This window comes from Mytilus galloprovincialis, chromosome 8, assembly GCF_965363235.1.
Source record: "Mytilus galloprovincialis chromosome 8, xbMytGall1.hap1.1, whole genome shotgun sequence".
In the NCBI taxonomy this organism is placed as follows: domain Eukaryota; kingdom Metazoa; phylum Mollusca; class Bivalvia; order Mytilida; family Mytilidae; genus Mytilus; species Mytilus galloprovincialis.
The window spans coordinates 32,412,154-32,435,128 of NC_134845.1; the positions used below are offsets into that span (position 1 = coordinate 32,412,154).

A 22,975-nucleotide genomic window follows, 5' to 3' on the forward strand; every position below is an offset into this window, starting at 1 on the left:
CAGTGTTATGGATTCATTTTGTGGATACTTTTTTGAAAATATTACATACAAGCTAAATGAAAATTTATATTTTGTTGAACACTTAAATTCGTTGTAAACCTTAAGACTTTGACAACTTAAATAAGACCTCCATGGATAATAATAAATCCACAGTAAATAAAGCCACAATATCATCAAACCAGGTGCTCCGCAGGGCGCAGCTTTATACGACCGCAGAGGTCGAACCCTGAACAGTTGGGGCAAGTATGGACAAAACATTCAAGCGTGATACAGCTCTGAATTTGGATTGTGATCAAATTTTTGACATTACATGGGTTTTTTTTACACAAAACAAATGTCAAGATTTTACAAATCAATTAAAGATTTCTTCTTCAAACTTTTTAAATCTAAAATTAAATAGTTGACACAGCATAGGTTTCTGACACAGAATGAATGTGGTCTAATGAACTTAAAAGTTTTTTTTTGCCTTTGAGCAATTCACTATGCTGTTGAATATTAATCCTCTCAAAAAAATGTTTGAAGAAATTTTCTTTTTATTTATGAAATCTGAAATGAGAAAAATTTAAACCCCCCCCCTTTTTTTTCACATCCCCGTTTCCCTTTCTCCAAAACTGATATCAATTCAAATTTCTAATGGAGTTTGCAACAATAACTACTCTTTTAAATACATCATAAAATATTAAAATGTAAAATAAAGTGCTTGTTATCACTGAATGGTAAAGATTGGTTGGTAGTAAAAGTGAATATACATTGTTTATTGTATAAAACAATAAAAAAAACTTCATCAGCAACATTTTATATTGGCAAATTTCCAATGAAGTTATTTACATAAAGTTATTGGCAAATAAAAATAGAAAATGACATCATAGTCATGTCTGGCAAATGTCCAACATACATTATCTAAAAACATTTTAGATAAGATAAGGAAAAAAAGCTTCATCAGCAACATTTTATATTGGCAAATTTCCAATGAAGTTATTTACATAAAGTTATTGGCAAATAAAAATAGAAAATGACATCATAGTCATGTCTGGCAAATTTCCAACATATATTATCAACTACTATTCTATACAAAGAAAGATAACTCCAATTGAAAATTAATTGCTATTGCACAATATTGTGCAATTAGATATTTCTTGCTATTGTGCAATACTGTGCAATTGAAAATTTCTTGCTATTGCACAATACTTGATATGGAATCCTGATTTGGACCAACTTGAAAACTGGGCCCATAATCAAAAATCAAAGTACATATTTAGATAAAGCATATCAAATAAGCCCAAGAATTTAATTTTTGTTAAAATCAAACTTAGTTTAATTTTGGACCCTTTGGACCTTAATGTAGACCAATTTGAAAACTGGACCAAAAATTAAGAATCTACATACACAGTTAGATTTGGCATATCAAAGAACCCATTTATTCAATTTTTGATGAAATCAAACAAAGTTTAATTTTGGACCCCCATTTGGACCAACTTGAAAACTAGGCCAATAATTAAAAATCTAAGTACATTTTTAAATTCAGCATATCAAAGAACCCCAAGGATTCAATTTTTGTTAAAATCAAACGAAGTTTAATTTTGGACCCTTTGGACCTTAATGTAGACCAATTTGAAAACAGGACCAAAAATTAAGAATCTACATACATAGTTAGATTCGGCATATCAAAGAACCCCAATTATTCAATTTTTGATGAAATCACACAAAGTTCAATTTTGGACCCTTTGGGCCCCTTATTCCTAAACTGTTCGGACCAAAACTCCCAAAATCAAACCCAACCTTCCTTTTATGGTCATAAACCTTGTATTTAAATTTCATAGATTTCTATTTACTTATACTAAAGTTATGGTGCAAAAACCAAAAATAATGCTTATTTGGGCCCCTTTTTGGCCCCTAATTCATAAACTGTTGTGACCTCAACTCCAAAAATCAATCCCAACCTTCCTTTTGTGGTCATAAACCTTGTGTTAAAATTTCATTGATTTCTATTTACTTATACTAAAGTTATTGTGCGAAAACCAAGAATAATGCTTATTTGGGCCCTTTTTTGGCCCTTAATTCCTAAACTGTTGGAACCAAAACTCCCAAAATCAATCCCAACCTTCCTTTTGTGGTCATAAACCTTGTGTCAAAATTTCATAGATTTCTATTCACTTAAACTAAAGTTATAGTGCGAAAACTAAGAAAATGCATATTTGGGCCCTTTTTGGCCCCTAATTCCTAAAATGTTGGGACCAAAACTCCCAAAATCAATCCCAACCTTCCTTTTGTGGTCATAAACCTTGTGTTAAAATTTCATTGATTTCTATTCACTTTTACTAAAGTTAGAGTGCGAAAACTAAAAGTATTCGGACGACGACGACGACGACGACGACGACGCCGACGACGACGCCAACGTGATAGCAATATACGACGAAAAATTTTTCAAATTTTGCGGTCGTATAAAAATCCATTGAAAAAGTTATATTGCCACCATTATGGAGGATGGTAGGAGGGGTCCTGAACCCGAAATCCAGGGCTTTTAAAAAAACATGAAATCCTGAGGTCCCGAATTTAAATAAATTTAAATCCTGACATCCCGAAATTCAAAAACGAATTCCCAGATCCCGAAAGGGTCAATCCTGAAATCCCGAGCTTAAAAACACCCGATCCCGGAGTCTTGATAAAAGTCCTATCCCCCTCATCTTGGTTTCCAGATTACCCAGTAGTACAATAAATGACAAGTTCTAGTGTAGTAAACTCAAAAGCTACTAATCCAACAGATTTTTATAGGATGTTTATCTTTGGCTTCATTTTAATGCAGCAAAAATGACAGCAAATGCCATGCGAATTAAAAACATCATTAAAAATGTTTTGTTTGGTTTTGTTCTTAAATGTTAAGTGTTATAGAGCTACAAGTGAGAGACATAACAATCAATAAACAGTCATCATGAAGTCCATTAACAAATTTTCTTCTACAAATATCATATCTAGAATGGGTTATATTGAAGTTTCAAATCATAAATTTAGCATATCTCACATTTATTTGGCTGCCTTTGCAACATTAAAAACAGTCCATTTGGAATTGGTTGTAAAACCAATAAAAGCTTTAAACTTTTGATATAAACAGTTCTATGAATGATATTTTATGTATTCCTCTTGAGCAATTCATGGGAACTGAAGTACGTTGTTTCCTGACATGTTAAAGTATTCGTTTTTGTTACTGGTATATACCAGTCTTTCATTTGAAAAAAGAAAGCTTTATTTACAAACAACTACATGTATATAAGCAAAATCAAAAAATTAAAATATCCAATTCTTCCAAAAATTTCCATTCCTGTACAATATTAGTAACTGGACCCTTTTTTTCTTCAAAATGCTCTACACACATTCAATGCCATTTTCAATTACAATGATCACTAGACTTTAACATGAGGTAACAATAGTGAGATGTCTTGAGTGTTTGACCTTATAGTATATTTTGAGTAAACATAATTCCATATGGGGTTGCTCTTATACAAATGAAAAACCTTTTGGTTTTATCTGAAAGCATTAGCTTCAGATAAAAGTTTCTAAGGAAATCTGACGCTGTCACTTTGCCTAAATCCTTAATACAAGATGTCCATCTTAAGTCTGAGTTGCTCTATTGAAAAAGAATTCTTTATGTTCTTTCAGGCAATACTTCACCACAATTCATTATAAAGAAACTCCTACATTAAACTCTCATTTATCTTAAAACAAAATAGTCCACTTTTGGTGAACTTGACCTTGAAACAGTTAAGAGGACATTATAACCTAGTAAAATAGTTTTCTTGATACCAAGGTACTTGTCATTCATATGATCAATTCTAGACAGATAGAAACTGTTCATCACTTTAAACCAATACATTAAAGACTTGAACGTAGTCTTTACTAATAACAGTTAAAATTTGTTTTCTAAATTGATAAAAACCAAGTCATTTACAACTGTCAGTGATAAAAGTAAGTTCTACTTATACACTTTCAATTAACTCACTTAACCAAATTAGTCAGACGAAAGAAGAATACTTTTTTCAATGCTATAAGTACAAAAATTCCCAAAAGGGAGCATAAGCATCATGCCCCATGAGATTAACAATCATTAGTTAGCTTATGGTATTGATTTAATGCCAACGATTAAAATAAATCATGAAACGAGTCTTCAAATCATACTCTGGTTAAATGCTCTAATCACAACCACTAGAACTTTGGCTCATATGTCAAACTCATATAAAATATCTCCCGTTTACATACATGTGTCAGATTACAAAAACAATGAATATTTATTAAATTCTGTCGCCCTGACTTAAGATTCATAATTCTGCTTTCATTCTTGGCTAGACTAGACTTGTATTTCAATTAATTGCTTTGGTAATGTAATTTTACAGACTTGTTTCTGAGATTTTATAGGATTAGTTAATATTATTAAATAAAACAAAACAGTATGATGTGATGAAAATGTCCATGGTCTGTATTTCACTTTTAATAAGTTAAATCCAATCATTGTTGTATCTATAATGTATTGTAATTTGACAGGTTTAATCTTGATCTTCATTATTCATTACTCATAAATAAAAATTATGAACACTTTATAAATTTAATGAATCCAAAGCACTTTTGCATGTTTTGTGGATTTTAGAAACAAGCAAAAAACAAACATTTGAAAGCCAAGGATGTTAAAATACTTCTGGAGCTATTTTACCAAACAGGGTCTTAAAGAATAGCCAAAATTCTTTCTTGCTTTACCTTAGGGAATTGGAACTTTAGTAACATTTAAAACCGTTTAGCAACCATATTTTTAGGAAGATGATCAACAAACATTATTTTCTAAACATTAAAAAGAAGATGTGGTATGCTTATGATAGCCAATGAGACAATTCTCTACAAGAGACACAAAAGACACAGAAATTAACACCGAAAGGTCACCATAAGGCCTTTAACTTTAAGCAAAGCCTATACTGCATAGTCAGCTATAAAAAGCCCCAAAATGACAAATGTAAAACAAGTCATTCATTTGTTTGTCAAATTTGTATTTTTGATAATATTAAATTGTCAGCAATATTTGATGGCATTTACTGTGAATGAGAGATTGACCCTTTTTGAAACATTTTTGTAATTCTTATGGTAATTTTTTCTTGTAACAACAAATATGTTGGTTGGTTGACTGAAGTGTCTGACAAAAATCATGGAGTTAGACTCTATGAGCATGACTACAGGAATGTTAACTAACCCACTTCAAAAAGACCCCAAAACAGATTAGTTTAGAATGTATTATCGCACCGCTGGTAAATTATCACACTTAGATTGGTTTAAAGCCGTCACGTGGTGACCCCCTATGGATTCATAGGTGGTTCATGACGTCACATCTACTGTTTATTGTGACGTCATCTATTAATGTAGTTTTTGATTGTTTATTTTTCAACAAAAAGCAGCAGAAAAAGTCCACCAAACGATAAATTCCTTATACGGTTAACTACTGACCCCCTACAGACCATAGAGGGTAAATAAAAGTTCATAATAAGTGCTACCAATACAAAGTTTACCAATCAATAACAAGAGGCTGTCACAACGACAGCAAACCAGATTTATTAACATTTATTTGTGTCCTGGCAATATCACAAGAACCATAACTGATGAACGGTAAAAGTGAAAATCGTCAATATCAAATTTGACCTGCATTTTGTCATCAGTATCAACATATTAAAATTTGAAAGAGCTTAGGTTGAATGGTTCATGAGTAAATGCAACAACATGAATGGAAACGCCATTTTTTTATCTTTCAAGAACCATAACTCCTGAACGGTAAAAGTCAAAATCGACATTATTAAACTTGACCTCCATTTTGTCATCAGTAACAACATATTAAAATTTGAAAAGCTTTGGTTGAACAGTTCATGAGTAAATGCACGGACATGACTGGAAACGCCATTTTTCAATCTTTCAAGAACCATAACTCCTGAACGGTAAAAGTCAAAATCGTCATTCTTAAACTTGACCTCCATTTTTTCATCAGTAACAACATATTAAAATTTTGGAAGCTTTGGTTGAACAGTTCATGCGTAAATGCATGGACACGACTGGAAACGCCATTTTTCAATCTTTCAAGAACCATAACTCCTGAACGGTAAAAGTCAAAATCGTCATTCTTGAACTTGACCTTCATTTTGTAACAGTAACAACATATTAAAATTTTAAAAGCTTTGGATGAACGGTTCCTGAGTAAATGCACGGACAACATTTGTTTGCCGCCCGCCCGACTGCCCGACCGCCCGCCCGACTGCCCGACCGCCCGCCCGACTGCCCGACCGCCCGCCATACATTCCCAAATCAATAACCGACATTTTTGTCACAAAAATCCGGTTAAAATTAAAATTAGACAACTACTAACGAGGTTCCAGTGAAGTAAGACACACATGAGCATGAGATTGGGAAGGAATAATCTAGATTGTTTAGTACTCAACCTACACTCAGCTGATGCTTTAATGAAGATGAGAATTATTGTAAACTACACCATTAAAAACTACATGGTCATCTGATGGGATTTTTTCTCTGAATGATTCCTTCTTCAAATGTCAGATGACTTCCCCCTTGCTGCTATTAATCCATTTTCTTTGGCATGCAATATACAGATACATTCATTCCAGCTGTAGAAACTCACATGTTTATTTGCAGGGTAAAAAAAAAATCTGCTCTCCAACGCAAATTAAAGTTAAGATAAATGTAATCTCTCTTTGTTCTTAAATCAATTTTAATTCATGAATTAAATTTACATTACATTGACTTAATTGTAAAATAAATGCATTTTCCTTTCTAACAGAATACTTCAATTTATGCCATAACCATTTACATGCAATACGAGGAGTGCATTGGGACATAGACAATCAGAATAGTTAATAAAATATCACTATTACTGTGAACTGACATGCAAAAATCTAAATGTAAAATTGAACTTGTTCTTTTAGATGTTGTAGAAGTTTGATCAAATCTATTGACTTGTTTGTGCATTTCCTACCATCCATTCTAATTTAATTTCTGAATAAGCAGCCCTTGTGTAATTCAACAGTACTTCCAAGCTTTTTCATTTTTACAACTGTTATATAATACGAAATGAAAACAAATGAAAATGCTCATTGATACATTGTTTTTAAATATAATTACTGGCCTGGCAGTAGTAAGTTCAAATAGAGTGATTTTTCCAACAGAAGGATTTATCAAAAAAAATACCTAACTTGTTTGTAAATCCAATATATATGTAAAATTGTAATGTTATATTGTTTTAAGGTGACACTTTTGACAAAATATAAAAATTTCAAAAAATTTGAACCAAGCATTTTATCAGAAAAATTACACTGGTTATATAGCAGTTTGACAAACACTAATTTTGATCATTGAGAAGCTTAATATTCCCTTAAAAACACAACGTCATTAAAACGTTTAGGTGATTTTACAGACTTATCTCCCTGTAGTGTTAGGTACCACCTTTAATCTTTTAAATACTGTTCAAACAAAGTTAAAGTTAAAGTTGCATAAAATAGAGAACATGTCAAGGAAACAACTACCTGACCAAAGAGTAAAAAAAAACAGCTGAAGGCCACTTATTGGTCTTCAACACAGCGTGAAAATCCTGCACCCAGAGGCAGACTTCAGCTGACCCCTAAACAAAAACATGTACTAGTTCAGTAAAAATGGACATCATACTAAACTCTTGTATTGCAATCTAAACAGTATTCAGAAATTCTTAACGTTTATTAATTTCCAATAAACTAAATAGTAAATTGTTATAATTTATGATTGATTGACTAATTGATTTTTATTTTTTTAATGCCACTTTCAGCAGACAAATGACTATATCAAGACATTTTGTAATGCCACTTTCAGCAGACAAATGACTATATCAAGACATTTTGTAATGCCACTTTCAGCAGACAAATGACTATACCAAGACATTTTGTAATGCCACTTTCAGCAGACAAATGACTATACCAAGACATTTTGTAATGCCACTTTTAGCAGACAAATGACTATATCAAGACATTTTGTAATGCCACTTTCAGCAGACAAATGACTATATCAAGACATTTTGTAATGCCACTTTCAGCAGACAAATGACTATATCAAGACATTTTGTAATGCCACTTTCAGCAGACAAATGACTATATCAAGACATTTTGTAATGCCACTTTCAGCAGACAAATGACTATATCAAGACATTTTGTAATGCCACTTTTAGCAGACAAATGACTATACCAAGACATTTTGTAATGCCACTTTTAGCAGACAAATGACTATACCAAGACATTTTGTAATGCCACTTTCAGCAGACAAATGACTATATCAAGACATTTTGTAATGCCACTTTCAGCAGACAAATGACTATATCAAGACATTTTGTAATGCCACTTTCAGCAGACAAATGACTTTATCAAGACATTTTGTAATGCCACTTTCAGCAGACAAATGACTATATCAAGACATTTTGTAATGCCACTTTCAGCAGACAAATGACATCAAAACAGACAGTTTTTATTTGTGGAAGAACAAGTGTATCAAGAATGCACCAATGACCTCCAGCAGAACCAATGGCAATCCAAGGTCAATAAAGATCAGAGTCAAATGCACATTGCCATGAGCAGCTTATGTGTTATACTTTGTTGATGTATGTTAGAGAAACAAGCATAAAATTCACTCAATTTCCTAAAGGCAGTCATTCTATAAAAAAAAAGTACAATTTAAACAAATTTTCATCTCACATAAGTTCAATAGAATTCTGATTGGTATAGGTTGCTAAACAGCTGCAACAGTTAATTCTTTCTATCGCAATTAATAAAGAAGATGTGGGGTAAATGTCAATGAGAAAGTAACGTGGCAGCATACAAATTAACAAAATCTATTTACTGGATAATATATTTCTTTTGGATTGAAAACTAGACGCTATAAAGAGTCTGTGACTCACCTTGGTCTATGTGCATGTTAAACAAAGGACACAGATGGATTCATGACAAAATTGTGTTTTGGTGTCATTGATGTGTTTGTAGATCTTATTTTACTGAACAATCTTGTTGCTTACAATTATCTCTATCTATAATGAACTTGGCCCAGAAGTGACAGTGGAAAATATTTTGCAAAAATTTACAAAACTTTACAAAATTTATGAAAATTGTTCAAAATTGACTATAAAGGGCAATAACTCCTTAAGGGGTCATTTGACCACTTTGATCATGTTGACTTATTTGTAGCTCTTACTTTGCTGTACATTATTGCTGTTTACAGTTTATCTCTATCTATAATAATATTCAAGATAATAACCAAAAGCTGCCAAATTTTCTTAAAGGTGTAGGTCTGGTAAGGGCTGATTTTGGCCTCAAATTTCAGGTTCATCTGACGAAAGATTTTGGACCATTTTTAAACACTTAATTGTCCATTTCAATTGATTCAATTAGTTTATGTGAAAGATTTTAACTGATTCACTCATAAAAAACGCTCCGATTTTAGCTTGAAATCTGCCAAAAAATGTCACTTTTCAAATGGTTTGTGTCAAAAATGAAAGTGGCTGCATCCATGTTCATCCTCAACCTTTATATATGTTATGTATTATCATCAAATACAACTTAAATTTCAATATTAAGAATGAACACAAATGCGGCCACTTTCATTTTAGATGGAAACCGTCTAAAATTTAACAAAAATGCAAAAGTTTTGAAGATTTCAGTAATTTTGCATGTCTTTATAATGCTAGTACCCGATATATGTACATTGTATTGTCAAAAACAGCCCATATTTATGTAGCAGAAGCATCCTAAACTCCAATAAAGTAAAGTTTACATTTTAACAATTTTGTAAAACTTGATATATTTTGGGGCCAAAAAAGGGTCTTACTGGACCTACTCCTTACCAATTTAGGGGCCGCAACCTAACAAGTTACCTGATTGGTCTGAAAACTTCAGAGCAGATAGATCTTGACTAAATGCACAATTTTTTCCCAGCAGATTTGCTTTTTATGCTTTGGTTTTAGAGATATGAGCAAAAAACTGCATTTTACCCTATGTACTATTTTAAGCCATGTCGGCCATCTTGGTTAGCGGGCAGGGTCATCAGCCACATTTTTTAACTTAGATAACCTTATGATGATTGTGGACAATTTTGGTTAAATTTATCGTAGTAGTTTCAGAGGAGGAGATTTTCGTAAAAGATTACAAAAATTTACAAAAAATTGTTAAAAATTGACTACAAAGGGCAATAACTCCTTAAGGGGTCAACTGACCATTTTGGTCATGTTGACTTATTTGTAGATCTTAGTTTGCTGAACATTATTGCAGTGTTAAGTTTATCTTTATCTATAATAATATTCAAGATAATAACCCAAAACGGGAAAATTTCCTTAAAATTACCAATTTAGGGGCAGCAACCCAATAAAGAGTTCACCAATTCATCTGGAAATTTCAGGGCAGATAGATGATATCTTGACCTGATAAACAAATGTACCCTTGTCAGATTTTCTCTAAATGCTTTGGTTTCAGAGATATAAGCCAAAATCTACATTTTACCCCTATGTTCTATTTTTAGCCATTGCAGCCATCTTGGTTGGTTGAGCTAAAAAGAACTAGGAAATAGTTTGATAACTTGTTTAGTAAATAATACAAAATACACATCATTATATGAATAAGGAGATGTGGTATGATTGGCAATGAAATAACTATTCACAAGAGACCAAATGACATATATGCAAGCAAGAAAGCACACAAAGAAATGGCTCACCTGCTTAACTGACCATGATTGATTTTGTGTTGAAAGTCTTAAAGATAAAGGTTTTCCTATAAGCATCATTTTAAACAAAATTTGTCAATACAAAATTACAGTTGACATAATTACTAATAGTATCTGAGATATTTGGACCAAACTTAAAGATAAAGAGAACTATGTTTTAGCATAAATCAAGAACATTCATTCACTACCGTGATTTGTGACGGTCAGATTGATTGAGTTCAGTTTTGTCAATAATTCAATGAAAAATTGGCAATACCAATCGTATTTATTATCCCAAAAAGTTATTTTCTAATCCAAACAAATCCTGATATAATTTCCTTGTCCAAACATTACTGACCCTCTCAGTCTATCATACTCTATAAATTGTCTTTGTTAAATAAAGTAGTCAGTCTGGTAGAACCTCAAACAATTATCGTTATTGATTACAACTTTATGATTATATTTATAGTTATTGTTGACCATTCAAAACTAATCGTACAATATACCACTGATGAATAGATATTTGGTAATGTTAATAAAACTTGCTTCCAACTACTTAAGGCACAATGATAGGTATTGAAATCCTCTAGACATTATTATTGACCAAAAGTTAAAAAATGTCATCAACAGCACTTAAATGTCATCAACAGCACTGTAAGGTCATCAACAGCAGTGTAAGGTCATCAACAGCACTGTGTAAGGTCATCAACAGCACTGTAAGGTCATCAACAGCACTGTAGGGTCATGAACAGCACTGTAAGGTCATCAACAACTTCCATGAATGGAACTTAAATATTCGGTCACAGTGTCATGTATTGTTATTGGTCACAGACATTTTTATTTCAATTTAAAAGTATTAATTTGGATATATTCATCTATTCCTAAGTTAATATTTTTGGTTCATTCTTTGGTTCATTCAAACTATCTTTCCATTCATTTTCTTTTGATATCTTAAATTCATTCTTCTATTCATTTCTTCTAACATCTTTCTATCTATTTTTCTATTTATTTAATATAGATATCTTTCTATTCATTCGTTTATTTATTTTGTACATAATCTTTCAATTCATTCTTCGATTCAATTCATACCAATATCTTTCTATTCATTTTCCATTCATTTAATACAAATATTAATTGGGTTATTCTTCCAACCATTGCATACTTCAAAATGTATTATTCATTTTGGTTCAATCTTCCATTTATTTCATGTTATATATCTTTCTATTCTTTCTTCCATTCATTCAAGGTAATGTCTATTGGTTCATCCCTCCATTAACTCATACAAACATTTATTGTTTCATTCCTCCATTTATTTCATACAGATATCTTCCAATTCATACATTTATTTACATCATACTTAAAGATGTGTCATTCTTTCTTTCATTAATTTCACCAATTCTACTATTCATTTGTTGCTGCAAATCCAGCCTCAATGTGAACTGACCAATCAAATTCTGACAGCTTCTCCTGGTTCCCTGTCCAGGTCTCCAGAGGAATGACCCATCAAAATACAAAAGTGACAGTTTGTCAATACAAATAAGATTAATTTCTATACACTTAATCAAATTAAACTGTTTTTTTCTAATAAATGTGTCAATAAAGATCTTCAGGTCATGTTGTTTTTCAGCAAATGCAATATTTTTCTGTATGTAAAATAGTAATATTTATTGCTTTCAAATATAATCAATATAATATTGGTTAAGTGCTATCTAAATTTTGAAAAGATTATCAATTTACGTTATTCCCATAGTGACCTTATCAAAGATATTAATCCTCATTTACAGCCATTTTAATGACATTTGATGATGCCTAACATTGTCAATTAGTGACTCAATCAAAACAAGCTGCAGTAAAGCTTGATAAAATATGTAATGATAGTCACTCCAAAACAAATACTTGATAAATCATGGTAAAGTAAAATGATGTTAACTCAAAGACGATTATTTTTTTTTTCTTTTAAACTCCAACCTATTTTAATATTGATAGCCACCAACATCAAAAATTTATAGTGAGTTATGCAACTTTGCACTTAAACATGTAATATTGCAACAAATTTTAGAATATCTGCTAAAATTGCTATCAAAAGCAACCAAAGTTCAACCTATTCTATTGTAAGACACTGAAGCTAAGAAATTATTGTAATATTATGAAAAAGTTCTACATTTGTATGATGATTAGGCTAAAAATATAATTTAGATTGTTTGATATCCCTACCTTCCCATAGTAACCTATCTGCAAATTTTCTAATACAAATCATTTTAAATATTTAAAATAAAATTCTGGTCTTAAACATGTAACTTATTTTGTTGGCCAAAAAACTCCATTCCTACCTACCCAACCCTCTAAGACATCTAACAAGTAATTTTTGAAGGATGGCCTTAAATGAGCAACATTAGAGGGTTGCCACTTTTATGTAGTGGATTAATAATAAGTGCTTCTAAGATTTCTTAGAGATCATATCCAAATTTAGGTGTGGTTTATTTTGCTTTATCATTCCTTTTCTCTGTGGCTTTTTGTGGACTGTTGTTTGTCCTTTTGTCCTTTTTCTTTGTTTAGTCTATTTTACGTGGACTTATAATTTTTGATTGCCCTCATTGTAGCGTCTGCTAGGGTTTTTTTTCAATAAAGTAACTGAAGTTGCATTATACATGTATAAATTATATTTGAAAGGAAATCCAGTATAGACACCAACTGTTTCTTCTGAATATTGATAAACACTCAGAATATCTTTAAAAGTACACAGATGTCTCAGAACCCAATTATATGTTTAAAAGAAAAGAATTCTCAAACAATTATAATTTTTATGTTCTTAAGAAATATAGTTGTTATCTGTTATAAAATAAAATAATAATATTACAGCATTATTGACTAAATGCATTCTGTTTTATATATTTTAAGGTAGATCATAAGTATATATTTTAAAGCACATGCTAAGATATCACTTGATAAGAATCTCAATCAAACACTGCGATCATCATTTATAACAGTGATTTTTTTAATTATTTTTTTCATGAATAAATTATTATTTGTTAGATAAAATATTGACTACAGTACATAGATAAAAGAAGATGTGGTATGAGTGCAAATGAGACAACGCTCTGTCAAAGTCACAATTCGTAAAAGTAAACCATTATAGGTAAAAGTATGGTCTTCAACAGGAAGCCTTGGCTCACACCAAACAGCAAGCTATAAAGGGTCCGAAAAATGACTAGTGTAAAACCATTCAAACAGGAAAATCAACGGTCTAATCTATATGAATAAAAGAGAAACGAGAAACACTTACGAACTACGTCAACAAACGACTAAACATCTACATGTATGGCAATAGCTGTGTGAATAAACCAGTGGTGGATCCAGCAATTTTCATAAGAGGGCCCACTGACTGCCTAAGAGGGGGCCCGCTCCAGTCATGCTTCAATGATTCCCTATATAAGCAACCAAATTTGTCTCACAAAAGGGGGGCAGGGCCCCCTGAAAAACCCTCTAAATCTGCCTCTGTCAACAAAACAAGAGAGAAGAAATCAGTGTCTTGATGTTTTCCTTTTTTCTTTGCCACATCAAACGAGATTAACAAAACTCAAAGCTGACAGACTTAATTTAATTATATCTATTTTCAAAATTTCAAGGACAGATATTTAAATAGGTAGAGCCAGTGTAGGTGTCATAACAGCACTCTTATCAACAATCTGATTATAATTCAGATCTATTTATTGTTACTAATTGCCTATCTGTATCAGCTTACCATTTCAAAATATCTTATTTTAGCAGATAAAGAAAAATATTTGAATATACAATTTCAAAAGACAGTGAGTGATATAATCGCAGGTTAGTCAAAAAGATTATTGGGAAGTAACTTTCCAAAGATCATTAATGCAGAAGGTCAGATGATCTTTGTAAGACAGATAAGTACATCTTAAAATCATTCCATATATCTTAATTTGGTTGACCTATTGCTTTTACCAGTAGTATCGGAGAAACAGATTACCATACAAAAAACTAAAAATTGACCAATGGACCATGCAAATGAGGTCAAGGTCTGATTGAACCTTCTGTAAGGGCATGTAACACTATACAATCATTCCATACAGTAAATATAGTTTACCTGCTGATATGGTATGAAGTAAATCAGTTTTACAATAGTAACCTCTAGCACAGGTTAACAATTATTAAAAGTTTTTATACTGTAATAATTTTATGAAACATCTAATGCTGATAATAACCATCTAACGACCAGCATAGGCGGATCCAGGGGGGGCCCTGGGGGGCCCGGGCCCCCCCTTTCGTGAGAAAAATTTGGTTGATTATATAGGGAATCATTGAAGCATGACTGGAGCGGGCCCCCTCTTAGGTCAGTCAGCGGGCCCCCCTTAGGAAAAGTTCTGGATCCGCCACTGACCAGTAGCCAATGCAACCTATATTTATTCCCACAGAGATGTTTACAGACAAATAAATCTTCTTCTCTCTATCTACTCAAATGTCTGTTGTTCTTGGTAGCATTAAATCTATATATAAACAACAGGAAATAGCTAATTTTTCTTCTGAACTTAATGGCCTACAGGTGATTATATGTATTATTATTTTACACAAGGTGGGAAATTAACTCTAAAAGTGCATGTAGTCCAAAAGGCAAATATTTGAAAAAAAAAATAAACATTAAAATTTATTGATGAAATTTAACAGATCATTTTCGAAATTTTTGTTTTCTTAACATTTGAAATATAAAAGGGTATAGAGTTTGAGCTGATGAAATCACTCTCAAAATATAAAATGCTATTATTATTCAGTTTGTTTTGTTGTCAATTTGTCTCAATAATTTGTTTTGGGTTGTAATATGAAATCACATTAAGAAATTGAAAAAAAAAAATTTTTACCTGTACAAAACATTTTGAAAATTTCTGTTTGTATGAACGAAGTTGCATGAATATTTCATTGAAAATCAACAAGTGAAGATGATGTATTATCACACGACTACATTGGCTCATATATTTGAATATCACGTTCTATCCTTGATCTTACAAAAAATAGGTGGTATGTTCAAAAGATTTTTTTAACTAATTGCTGATAAATACTTTTTACAGTTAACACATCTGCAGTTGTAGAAATAAATGTTACTTAAGCATAAAAATATAATTTTCTTTTACACAAAATTTGCTTCTGAAATACCCATGTCAGGTATACACCAAAACAAAACAAAACTGATGCCAAAGATATAAAGAACTTTTAAAACAAAATAAAACCTAAAACATCTTATAAAGAACAGCCAAAACTGCCAAGAGTCAACTGTGTAGAAATATGTAGATGTGGTATGATTGCCAATGAGACAACAATAAACCACAGTAAAAATGAAGTGGATGTAAACAATTATGGGCAACCATACAGTCTTCATTCATGAGAAAAAACCTGGACTGTTTTGTTGACTATAAAATACCCTGACATGAAAAATATGAAACAATTTTAATAGAGAATACTAACAATACCTAATTTATTACAAAACAAAGAGAGTTGTCTGTCATAGAAAGTTGCAACTTGAATTTACATAATTTCATGAATTGGAAATTAACGCCAAATAAGTGAATCATCTAAAAATCATGCCAATAAGTAGGCCTTGGTTACTTTAGGCGATTTCAATCTCTGGTACTGATAGTCTACCAGCAATGTTACCAAAGAAGTGGTAATACAAGAGGCTGTCAGAGCCAGAGAAAACCAGATTTTTTCATCATTTATTTGTGTCCTGGCATAATGTTCAATATCTCAAGAACCATAACTCCTGAATGGTAAAATTTTCAATCATCAATATTGAACTTCACCTCCATTTTGTTATCAGTAACAACATTTTAAAATTTGATAAACTTTGGTTTAATGATTCATGATTTAAAGCATGGACACAACTGGAAAGGCTGTTTTTCAATCTTTAGAAGATGGATAACTCCTGAATGGTGAAAGTGAAAATCATCAATATTAAACTTAACCTCCATTTTATCATCAGTCAGAACATATTAAAATTTGAAAACCTTTGATTGAATGGGCCATTACCAAATGCAAGGACACTGTTTGATAGCTTACCACCAATCTACGCACCTGTTGTACATCCCAAAATCAATAACCTATTTTTCCTTCAGATATCCATCAAAACCAATGTTTACTATCAACCAATGCTAGTAAATGAATGAACCTTTGTCAAATATGCTTGTTTTCAAAATGAAAAATCATTTAAAATGTGCTAAGAAGGCATCAACTGCATTCAGGAATCATACTTTGACCAACTATCAAAAACTAATTCTATGAAAATTTCTTGGGACTCAACACTCTAGGCGTTGAGGTCATAGAACATTAAAGCACAATTATTGTACTCAGACTCAGAAATGAATCCATCAAAATACTAAATGCTAAAATTTGGTGATTTGAGCACAAATTTTGTACTCTGAGTACAGTACTGATAAAGTTTTATGATCCAGAGGCCAGGTCTCATCACTGAAAAATTATACATGTATCCCTGATGATTAAGTATTTTTTGTAAAGTGTCTATAGAATAAATGTTTTAAGCATGTCAGGTATATTTTCTTACATCCCTCAAATTTGTTATGCTGTTATTAGTTATTTTACTTTTATTCCTGACCAGCTTCATAATCTTTTCATCAGAATTATGTAAAACTGTTTGTACAGTAATCAAAGTATTATGTTTTATCATTATTTTTCTTCATTCAAATTTATATTCATAAAAACTTAAGTACAACAAATAAACCATGATGAAAACAAAAACCACTTACCCATTTCAAAATTCTTCGCAGAACTGGACAACCATATTACTATAATGCGCACATATTCCTTGACTGTATTCTTGCTGGTCATAAGCAGGCTCTTTGGCACCAGTTCAACAGCCTACCAGCAACTTATAACTATGTATGGAAATCTCATAAAAATCAGATAAAAGATGAAATCTTAACCCCATGTGTTCTAATTATTGACAAATATCTACTTGACATTTTAGAAAGTCTTTGGCGTTGTCTTTTATTGTGAGACCTGCTAATCTGACAGTTCTGTCGTTAAATATTAGGATGTGGTCATTATTTTTACATTTGTTTTATAAATCAGTGTTCAAAGTCAAAATATTGGAAATTTATTTAAACATTAGTAAATTGCTGCTTCTTTCAGATTTCTCTGTGGATACAGAGAGAAAATCAAATTGTTGACACAGATAAATGTCTTGCCTTTATTTTCATACTTTAATGCAAATATTAAAATTAAAATGCTACATTACTGCAACAACATGCCTAATTGCCACTTTTTCAAGTCTATTGTCCTTGGTTAGTAATATTTATTTATACTGTAAGATATAATCATCTGTGTTGCTGAAGTCAGTAGTTTTCTTTAGTGTTTTTTTTTAATTTTTTTGTCTTTTCATTTTTTGCCATGCTGTTGTTGGTGTCTTCAACTTGGGATTTTATATTGTCCCTGTATTGTCATTTTTTTATAGTAGCCATTAAACTTTCTTTCTTTCTTCATGTTCTTTCTATTCTTTTTTTTTTGGCTTTCCAAACATTTGAATGGAGTGAAATGTGTCTTGTGTGCACAGAATCCTATTATTGGGGTTTTTATTACAACTGAACTGTATTGTTTAAGAAACATATTTTTATAAACCTGATGCTTTCTTGCTTGATGTAAATCCTGTTCTGGCTTTGATAAAATGAAGTTCTTTCAACTTTACTTTCTTTTTCTAAAATAAAAAATATAACATATCACATATTATTTTTTTTTTCTTCTTCAAATATTATCCTTTTCAAATAAAGTTTACATTAAGAGTTGTCCGCATATTCATCAACATGTTACACATGTTACAAGGGTCTACAATTCATACATTAGAATCAAGAAAACAATTTGACACACTTCATCATATATCTTTCTAAATAATTATGAAGCTGATCAACAAATAACTGAAATGTATAAATTGTACAGTTGTACCCCATTTTCAAAGTGCCATCTACAGGTCATGTATTTAAATGTCATACAAGTTTTCAAACAATTTCTTGTTTTACTTTCAAAAAGATTTGTTTATAGGACATTGAACCATATATGCATTTCTCAAATGGACAGTAGTTGTGGATTCAATTATTTTTCTGAATACCAATTATTAGCCAATAGACAACTTTTGAGTTTGATGCATTTCTGTCAAAATCTCTGGTTTTAGTGAACATTATTTGTGTGTTTAGTGGCGTTGCCACTTCTGCTCCCATGTTGAGCAATTGGCTGGAAAACTGCTCCCATGTTGAGCAATTGGCTGGAAAACTGCTCCCATGTTGAGCAATTGGCTGGAAAACTATGATTCTATATTGCACGAATTATTCGTCAAACTGAATTCTCATAATTGACAATCAGCCATTAGGTAATTGTGATTAAGTACCTACCAGACAAACATTATTTCTAGTTTATCCTGCACAATGACGTTCACTAAGACACTTTATGAACGTAAATGGTGCAGGGATACAGGTGACCCCTTCTATCTGGTAAATGAAGTCATAAAGGCACGCATAATTGACGAGTTTTTTACGGTGGTGGACTAACTCGAAAGTGGTCTATTGTAGGAAAAGTTGTATTTTGGAGGATCTTTTAATTTCATAAAAACTGCATACAAGCCTTTATAAAACTTATATCTAAGCTTAACATTTGAATTTTGAATTTTTCCTTGTATATTTATACCCAACCTTATGGAATTACTCTTCAGAATTTCCAGTTTAATTTTGATTATTCAAAGATTATAGTTGATAATTCCATTATTAAAGTTAATAATTCCAAGATTAAAGTTGATAATTTTAATTTAAAAGTTGGAAATTCAGAGATTAAGGTTGATAATTCAAAGATTGATGTTGTCAATTTGAAAAAAAAAAACATTCTAAGATGTTGTGTTGCATGGCAATACATAGTCCTCTACCAGTTAAAAAGTCATTGTACTGGAACAAAATGCTAGCTTGATCAAGTCAATATCATTCTAATCCAGAGACCATAACTCTGCATAAAATCGTCAGAGTTAAACAAAATTTTGAAATTGGTCTGTTTCTTTTCCTGATAAAACTATATACCAATTATCAATATCTTTCCTGATAAAACTATATATCAATTATCAGATCAATATCTTCAAGCATGACAAAAAAGTGTGGAAAACTGAATTTTCAGTGAATTTTCTTAGTAAAAGGACCATAACTCTGCACAAAATCATCAGATCAAAACAAAATTTAAATTTGTCTGTAACTTTTCGTGATAATCTATAAACCAATTATCAAATCAGTATCTCAAAGAATGGCGAAAAAAAATGTTGAAAACTGCTTATTTGTATGGTGGCCGGTTAAGGCCATTTCACGTTTTCATATTTTCAGCCATCATATTCTATAGGACGAAAACTAAAAAAACACAAATTCGCAATGTCCAAATGGCAAAAACAAGATATATTTTTCCTTTCGTTGTAGTGTTTTCTTGTGATTTTGTGTCTTCGCGATTTCCTGTTTTTGCGTTTTTCATAATTTTGTGATTTCGCCTTTACACCTTTTTGTGATATACATGACATTATAACAACATTTTAAATATATTTAATGACAAGACTTCAAAGTATAAATCATTCAAATGATTGTCATATAAATTTCATATCTGTGACGTATTTAATTTATTTTCACTGTGCTTAAACGGCTGTGGGTAACTTAAGTTACCCACAGCCCAAGATGGAGCCGCCTTGCGTCGGTTAGATACTTTTCTTCTATAGAATAACAATACCACGAATGCATCAATTAAACAACTGAATTTAAAAGTTGTATTAATCGTTTAGGGAAACCCCTAAACTGGAAAGGTGATTAAATTCTACAAAATAAACGATCACAGCACGATTTTAAAAAACACTTAGGCATACAGATTTATCGTAGGCAAGATTTTTCAACTGAGGCACTACACAGGCGTCTAAAGGCGTCATTATGGAGGAAAGTGATAATTGACAATTCATATATGTGTACAACTGACTAACAGAAGAGGTTTTTTTATAAATAAGAAATAGCATTCACCTGTTATTTACCTGAACACAATCAGCCCAAATGAAAGAAAAAATGGGTGCAAGTGTAAGAAAAAATCTGAGCAAATGAAATGCAGATTGGTGCAAAACGCTATCTTCAGGATGTCATATGGTATATATACTACACTTTATAAATTTTCATATTCAAGGCGCCAAAAAGTTTGCCTCAACAAAATGTCTAGATTGAAAATATCCTGAAACATCATGAAATTTAATGGATTTAACTGAAATTGTGTGGAATAAAAACACATACCTTGAAAACTGTCAAACGAGTTCTTACACACGACTTAAACTGTTATAATCAAAACATCCAGTCATATGATACCATTGTCTTCAACACATTAAATCTGTGCTAATAAGTAAAATAAGAAAACACAGAATAAACATTAAGAATTTAATGACCGATATCCCTATTATATAAAAGTGTATGTCCAGTTTTATTGATTTCTGAATATATATAAATGTGACCCCATGCTAACCTACAGCACTGAAAACCATCAAACAATTCTATTACTTCAATCACAATATATTCAATTAAGTTCTATTAATTCTTCTAATGATTGTCAATTGGAAAATGGTCTGATGTACAGTCTAGCTTTCATGACGAACAAATAACTTAATAAAATTTCACATTAATATTATTGTTCAATTACGTTTCAATATATCATAAATTTCAAGATGCATTTTTATTTATTAGGATATGTAATGAAATATTTGCATGCTGGATTTTCTTCCTGTGTTGAGGATTCATTGGTGACCTTCAGACTGTTTTCTGCTCTTTGGTCGGGTTGTTGTCTATATGACACATTTCCATTATAAATTTTATGAATAAATGGGTTAATCTGCCTATCACTGAGTAATAAGTCTAGTGTCATATGAAAAGATATATGATCATTGACTGTTTTGTGTTTAATGTCCAGTGGAAAATATTTCAAGCATATTTATGATAAAACATTTTAGTAAACCCTTTACGGTATCTCAAGAATCTCATAACAGATACAAATGTACATAGCCAGTAATACAACATTTATTTTTGATGTTTTTATGTTTTTTTGCATATTTTTGTCATGTGTTTGCCATTGATTATATAATTATTAAGACTTTTTACTTATTTTCAGTAAAAATGTTCGTGTTTTGTAATAGCTAATAAATAGTTTAATATATTTGTACTTTAAGCAATATATAAGCTTAATTGATCTGCATAGTAAAAGTTAAGATCAATGAAATAGCTAGAAATTCAATCAATTAAATTTTCCCATGATAAAATTAGTCATGTATATTTTCAAGCTGGTAAATTAGCTTTTATTCCAAACTGTAAATTTTATAGATACCAATTAAACTATATAATCCAATCAATAAAGCTGGTAATTCTTCTTAAACTCCCAAATGATCCATCAATTTTCTTTTAATGTCTGTATTCATCAAAGTTGTTTTAATCTGAAAAGACAAGTAATAAAAATGTCCAGGGTTAATGAGGCAGGTTTAAGAAATAGTTTTATAAGAAAATTTATTTTAATGTTAACACAAGATCAATAACAGTTCAGTGCTTCTTTATTGTTTTCATCAGCAAAATTTATATAAAATTAACCAATGATTGATTGATTGAATGCTGGTTGATAAATGTCCAGTGGCAAATATTTCAAGCATGTTCAGGAAGAGAACACAAATTGACAATAAATAGGTACTCAGTGTAGTTACAGACTGTCAAAGATTAAGGTCAGGTAAAATTTAGACCAACAGTCTATTTGATAGGGACAGAAATTGTGCCTTGCAACAGGCCACCAACAGACCCCTCCAACAATTGTTGCAAGGGTTCATCGTGAAAAGAGCGTGGCACTGAACTATGAAAAATTTGTGAAAAATAAATGCATGTGTAGCACTTTCAACACTGAATTGCTAGAAGTAAAAATTTGATAGTATGATACATAATTAAAATTTTCTATACCGGTAATCCTTTAAGGTTCTTATATACAGCAGACCATTTTTTATGGCAGTAAAGCATACTGCCAGACCATTATATAAAGTTCACCACCAGGTCCTGAGAAAACTAACCTCTTATGAGAGGTGACCTTGTATTATATTTCATTTTACATAAGATTATCTCTAGCAGGATAAGAAGATGTTACCTGCTAAGACAGTTAAGTTTTATTTAATAGAGGCACTGGTAGATTCAGAAATAGTGAATTT

At 31.2% G+C, this 22,975-nt stretch overlaps 1 protein-coding gene across 1 annotated transcript in view; it reads right to left on the reverse strand.

Moving 5' to 3' along the window:
* Positions 1–21,160, reverse strand: part of LOC143085581 (transient receptor potential-gamma protein-like) — a 151,999-nt gene extending 130,839 nt beyond the window's left edge. Inside the window, exons 1-3 of the mRNA XM_076262031.1 lie at positions 21,042–21,160; positions 18,379–18,454; positions 17,508–17,636 (exon numbers count right to left, since the gene is read on the reverse strand). The gene's annotated coding sequence lies outside the window, so the exon portion shown is untranslated. The remainder of the gene's footprint in view (positions 1–17,507; positions 17,637–18,378; positions 18,455–21,041) is intronic.
* Positions 21,161–22,975: the final 1,815 nt, after the last annotated feature.